The sequence below is a fragment of the Alexandromys fortis genome, unplaced genomic scaffold (genome assembly GCF_014885135.2).
Source record: "Alexandromys fortis isolate MF-2015 unplaced genomic scaffold, M_Fortis_MF-2015_v1.1 scaffold_16, whole genome shotgun sequence".
Taxonomy (NCBI): domain Eukaryota; kingdom Metazoa; phylum Chordata; class Mammalia; order Rodentia; family Cricetidae; genus Alexandromys; species Alexandromys fortis.
The window spans coordinates 10957346-10964243 of NW_026067893.1; the positions used below are offsets into that span (position 1 = coordinate 10957346).

Consider the following 6898-nt stretch of genomic DNA (forward strand, 5'->3'; position numbering starts at 1 on the left):
TTGTTTATAAACTTTAAATGTATCTATTTATATATATATATTATATATAATTTATATACTGTAAATGAAGATAGAATTTTTCAGGATACATAAATAAGACTATGTATGTTAAAATCCCAAAAAATTCACAGATGAATTGCAGAACCTTGTGGAGCCCAGATCCAAGGAATATATCTATAACACAGACCCATACCCAGGGCTCAGGGAGCACTGTGGAAGAAGGTGCAGAGAGATCGCAAAAGCAAGCCAATCAAGGAATTTACTGTGAAGTTGTGTCACAGAATCAAAACATAAATTCTCACCAACACAACTGCCCAATTGTGAGCTGATCAGGAATGCAAGACAATATGTCAAACTGGAAGGAAAAAGCCCACAGAGTCTTGACCCTTCACGAAGAACTAAGGGCAAACAAGTAAAGCTGAGGTGGGAAACGCGGTCCTTTCCCAGGAAGAGCACAGCAATCAGTTATCCAATACCAAATGGCCAATGCCAAAAACATATACACAAGTAATATTATATGGCCTCAAGGGGTTAAAGTTATAAATACATATCTGTGAACAAATGCAAATATATGTACATACAAATATATAATATATGCAAATATGTATACACACAAATAAATATGCCTGTAATAACAATTGATATAAAGAGAGTCCATGGATCTGAGGAAAAGTAGGTATAATAAAGTGAGGGCTCGGAGGGAAGTAAGGGAGTGGACAAATGTAATTAGAATACATCTGAAAAAAAGAAAAATTATTTTCAGTATGATTTTCTAAATATTTGCTTGAATTCTTAGTAACCCTGCTCCCTCAGCCTTTCAAGTTCTAAGATTACAGGTATAAACCATCACACTTACCTTAGGAAATCTTTTTTTTCATGGTAATGGTATGAAACATGTAATAGCTCTCAACGAATTGGAATAAGAAAACCATTCGCAGAAGTCTATGAATTATTATTGAGAACAAACAGAGACGTGAAATACTGATTGCACAGTTCATGGTGTGAAAGAGACACTATTAGCGAACATATTTTACTTCAAATTGATTTTCAGTCTAACAAAAAACACCCCAAAATTCTATCAGGATTTCAGGGTAAAAATTGAGAACTCAATTCTAAGTTTTATATGAAAATATCAAGGTTTCAAGGCAGAGTGCTACATACCTGTAATTCCAGCAATGAGAACATAGGGAAGGGAAGATCAGAAATTCAAGGCCAACCTCAGAAATATCTGGGAAATTAAAAGAATTTAGAAAAGGACTTGCGGAACATTTATTGGTGTTTGTAAGAAAAACAACAGAGCAGACAAGCTATAAAATCTCAGCAGCAACCAAGAAAAGAGAGATGGGAAATGTGAAGAGGAAGACGCACCTTTTACAGCGGGACCCAAGAATTTAGATAGGTTAAACACAGAGGGTCAGCAAGCAGTCATATTCAAGAGAAGTAGGTGCATGGAAGTAGACGGGAAGTATGTGTGTACAGGGGTCTTCAGAGAGTGAGTAAGCAAACAGAAAGTCAGGGAAAGCATGCTCATGATTTGACCAGTAAGGAAAAGAGATAGAAAAGGAAGAAAAGGAAAGTTATGCTTTCAAGACTTACTCAGAAATATGGGCATCCCACAAGTGTTACACGAAGAAGCTCTGCAGTCAGTTGCACAGACCCAGGGTTTCTGGGGCAGAAAGTTTAATAATCATATTAATGTGATAATTATTCTGTTTAGCAAGTGAACAGTTTTCCTGAGAGGTGATTTTCTAGCCAGGTGATTGATAGTCCCAGGTGGATTAAATCTTAAGGGAGAAGAAATAATATACAGTATTTTTATTTCAATAAAAAATAAACTATAATCTTTGAAACATATCAGAATACCAGGACTCCACCAAGGGACAAAAATAATCCAAACTTTTGACTAGAATGCCAGAGGAATGGCAAAGTGTTACTAAGAAAGTAGAAGGCAGAGTTCATTCTCAGTGAACGCTAACCCTACTGCAGTATCAACTCATAGGTAAGTTTAAGGACAACGTGGGCTCATGAGACCCTATCTCAAAAGAATCAAATTCACCCTATCCCCAGAAAAAGCTAATTACAATATTAGTAGAGAGACTCAAGATTTCCTTTAGGGATTATTAATTTTTGTTAATAAAATAATTTTAAATGGTCTCAGAAGGAAGCACAGGACATTATTAGTGGCTGGGATAAAATTAACAGGCCAACAAGGCAATTAAGTTATAAATCGTGGCAGTAACCTGATGGAGGGAGGTGGAGAGGGAAGAGAGGAAAATCACATCTTCAAGATAAAAGGCCAGTTCAGCAATGGAGGTCTGCAAACACTGCATCGTGGAGGAGGAGCAGAATGCAAAGGAAGTTCAGAGAGCCAGAGAAATCACACTTGGCACTTCACTAGTATCAGAAAGAAATAGAGATGGGAAGAAGAGAAGGAAAAATTATGTTTCTGAGTTAGAACTCAACCAAGTGAACAAGCTCATCAGAGGTACAGGTTGGAAGCCCTTCAAGTAACTGCATCAGAGGAGCAGATCCTGGGGAAGATAAGTACATTATTTCATCAAGGCAATGAGTAGTCCTTTTCTCTCCACTTTGCCTTCAGATGAATCAGATTTCTTGTGAGGATAGATTTCTGGCCAAGTGATTGGCAGCTCCAGCTGAATTAACTCTGAAAATGAAAAGATAACTGTACATAGTATTTGGGCATCTTAGAGTGTTAACTCATCACTCAGGGTCTGAGAAATCATTTAGTTTTTATTCTTTTGACCAAGAGAAAGTAACATTTCTGAATGAACCTCAACAAACCCTCGATACATCCAGCTTTTCACATGGTAATTTAAATCCTAAGTCAAGGTTTCCCTTTCTAGTCTTACCAGGAAATATTACAAAGTCAGCAACAAAAAAAGGGGCCCATCCCTCATGTACCCCAAAGCTATTAATAACAGTAACACTTTGACATATTTATGGCATATCCACAGCTAAAACTTATAGGTTCCTATATCTAATTATGCAAAGTTTACACAGACAACATCATTGAACTTCATCTGAATATTATAGACTTCTCTTTTCCAGGTTCGTATAGTTGAGTATTTTTATAATTTATCAGTGCAGCTTCAATAGTAATTGTTTAAGGATGTAGATAGAAAATTTGTCAATACCCATATATGTACATGAAATAATAATCTCTCAGTAGACATTCACGACATCTTATTATGAAATAATGACATTTAATTTCACATGTAATTTTTTTACCAAATCTCCATTAAAGAATTGACACAGTTCTTTCCAATATACATTGTACACAATTCTGTTTCTGAATTCAATAATTTTAATTGGCTTTCTCAGTAGTTTGAAGTATGTAAAGCTGAATACATTTCTAGTGAACTACTCAGAACCAATGAGGTTCACAAATACATTAAGTCCCATTTTGCTAGGACTTCAAACTTTATCAGGATGCAGGTACTACTAACCAGATAATGTTAATTTCATCCGAATAAAAATAACCTTAAATCTTAAGAATTTCAGTAGTAGATTGCCTGTGGCTTGTATTCCAATTGAGGATGGAGCTCTGATTTGAAACAGCAGCAGGGAGAGTTTAAGTAAAGAGCACACACTGTCATGAGCTTTAGGAACAAATATTCTGCATGCAATTCCTGGATTCAATATCCATTAATTATATTCTACCCTGAACTTAACTTCCTTACTATTCAATTTTTATATATGTGAAGTGGAAATTAGTTTAATTTGATTTCCATCTAAGAATGGGTGAACCAGGTCAATACAAGCCATCATAGCTTCTAAACCATAGCAAATTCTGATTAAATACTTGATTGTCCATTATTAAAACACCAATCCCTGTAATTTGAAATAATTTGTATAGTCTGTTAGGTACAATTAGAAAAACCAAGTATAAAAGAAAATACTAGAAGTAGAATCCATCGACATTCTGAAAGGCTTCCTTACAACTATTCTAATGAGGAGTTTTTACCTTCATTCTCAGGCAGCTCACAAGTGTTGTAATTAGGAGCAGCGGGGCTGCGTCCCCAGCACCCCGGCCACCTGCTAGCTTATCCTCTTCCTCCCAGCATTCTGTTCTGTTTACTCCACCCACCTACGTTCTAACCAATACTCAAGTTAAAATATTTCCTAAACTTATCTCAAAAAATTTTATAAAGTATTTTATTTATTTACCTGTTTACCTACTTATTTATTTATGGTGTGTGTGCATGTGTGTGTGCACGTGCACACATGCACACAATAAATAAATATACACATAAATGTACACATACGTAGTTGCTCACCAAAGCCAGAAGAAAACTTCAGATTCCTGGAGCTGAAATCACAGGTGGTTTAGAGTCACCTGATGTGGATGCTGGGAAGAGGACTTAAGTCTTTTGGAAGAGCAGCAAGAGCTCTTAATACTGAGTCTTCCCTCCAGCTGCCAAGGCTTTAGTTCTTCAAGTCATCCTTAGTTGTCCTATTCCCTCTATTCCCAGACAAAAGTTGCTGAACATGGTTTCTCATTCCCATTAACTTTGCACAAGCATCAATAGCTAAAACATCCTAGCATTCTCTTACAGATTTGTTTCACAGGCAAAGAGAATGGCTCACATAAAAGAATATAAATCTTATCTGAAATGATCCTTGTTGCATTCCTAGTTTTATTTTATTTGTTTTTATGAGAGGTACATAAAATATCCATTAATTAATAAAGCAGTTTGTACTTTTGTGCCTAACATATATTTTGCCTCCAACAAACCACTGTGGATTTTGTGATAGATGGACACAGGAAAATAACAAAGATCAATAGAAAGTTAAACATTCGAATTTTATACTTGAGATTGCAAATGCCCTTCAACTAAGTCAAATTTAGAAAATAAAATGTTTAGGGCACTATAAAAAGTGATGATGAAAGAACATGTAACTGTAGCTTAAACTTAAGTACCATTGTGCTTATCTCTTACTTAGATTATTTTTATATAAAATTGATACCTATACACATCACAGAAAAAAACTTTATTTTACTACCTAGCACAAAATAAATGATTTGTATTTTGTTGAGCTTGGTATTTATACATACATATGAACACACACAGGCAACCTCAGTGGAACTCTGAAACACCGCTTGCTCCAATACTGAGGGGACTTAAGAGGTAAGTGAACAGCCACAGGACGGACAGTCCACTCTCTAGGACCTCCACAGTGGGACAAACCCTGGGCCACTCACCCAACTCCCTAGGCTTTTCTAGCCAGCCAGCAAGGAGTTTTCTGTGGGCAGGCTCCCCCAAAACCCAAAACTATCTCGAGGCCCATCTATACTACTAGCCACACCTGGCCCCAAACCCAACTATCATCCTGCAACCTTGGTGGAACTCTGAAACACAGTTTGCTCCAATACTGAGGGTAATTAAGAGGTGAGTGAAGAGCCACAGGGTGGGACAACCCACTCTATAGTACATCCACAGTGGGACAAATCCCCCGTCTCTTAGCCCAACTAACTAGGATTTTCTAGCCAGCCAGCAGGGAGTTTCCTGTGGCTAGGCTCTCCCAAAATGCAAACCCATTCAGTGAACCACACAAGCTACTAGGCACACCCTACCTAAAAGAGGAGAGCTTACCACTCTCTTACTACAATATTGAAGGCATTAAAAAAGAGCACCAAGAGAGCAAGCCAGGAGAGAAATATAAAAATAGGAAAGTCTTTTAAAATGATTGGTAAGCAATTATATTATGCATATTTCCATATATTGGACATATGTTCTCTTAGAATCATACATTCTTGTTTAAAAATGTGAATGTGTTTTTGCTTGCATGTGTTGAGTGTGTCCATATAGGCCAAAAGAAAACTGTTCCTCTGAAGCTAGAATTGCAGGAGTTTGTGAGCTTCCAGGGTGGGTACTGGGAACTGAACTCAAGTTTTATGCATGGACTGTAAAGCACTCTTCACCAGTGAACCATCTCTCTATCCCAGAAACATACACTCTTAATATTATGATTCCCGTAATATAGATGACTGATAACTAAATCCTGAACAAAGAACAATAGAAAAGTAAATTCATGTATATTTACTTTAATGTGTCAAAATAAGAAGAGCTTAGAATTGAGTACATATCTTAGTTTTCAGTAAGAAAATGCTTACATTATTCCAATAATATAAATGGACCTTAGATCAGCAAAATCCAATACTGATCATAACTGAGAATTTCATTGACCGCCAAGATCTGGTCGCTAAAGAAAGTTGAATCTAAAAGATGTACCAAGACAAGGAAAGCCAAAAAAAATTGGTATTCAGAAGGTTAACAAATCCATAAACCCATTAAAACTCATCCTAAACTCTGAGTCACAAAGTAAGGCATTACTTATGACCTTTGACCATAGTCTGCTGATTTAGAGGTGCTTGGGTCAACTAAAATCCATCCATTCATTCATTTTCTGAAGAACGTTTAGCTGTTATTTACTAGAGGCCATGGAATGGGCACTTAAGGACCCATGGGTAAAGCTGTAGTTGTCTAATTGAATTTAATAACTTAAATGGGGGAAATAGGCAAGTAATCAATAATAGTGACAAGTGCTACTCTGGGACCTCTGTAGGAGAGTATAACAGAGCTGAGAACCTAAGGGATTCTCTAGCCTGGAAAGTGAAGGACTCTTTCAGACAGACCGCAGAGATGATGGCACTAAAATGACTGAGAACAGCTGAAGATGAAGACTTTGGCTTATTTGATGCAGCTAAACAATTCCTGGCATGACCTCGCACTCTCACTAATCTAAGTAAGGATGTGGCAGGTAAAAGAAAATTTCTCTCTCTCTCTCTCTCTCTCTCTCCCTCTCCCTCTCTCTCTCTCCCTCTCCCTCTCTCTTTCTCTCTCTCTCTCTCTCTCTCTCTCTCTCTCTCTCTCCT

The 6898-nt window shown here is 37.0% G+C and overlaps 1 long non-coding RNA gene across 11 annotated transcripts in view; it reads right to left on the bottom strand.

Annotated features, from left to right (window-relative positions):
• Positions 1-6: 6 nt before the first annotated feature.
• LOC126504050 (uncharacterized) overlaps positions 7-6898 on the bottom strand; it is a 38518-nt gene continuing 31626 nt past the window's right edge. For 7 of the 11 annotated variants that reach the window (XR_007592486.1, XR_007592475.1, XR_007592485.1 and 4 more), the window contains one exon: positions 7-2665. This is a non-coding gene — a long non-coding RNA (uncharacterized lncRNA). The remainder of the gene's footprint in view (positions 2666-6898) is intronic. The other 4 variants (XR_007592484.1, XR_007592487.1, XR_007592482.1 and 1 more) reach the window with 4 other exon arrangements.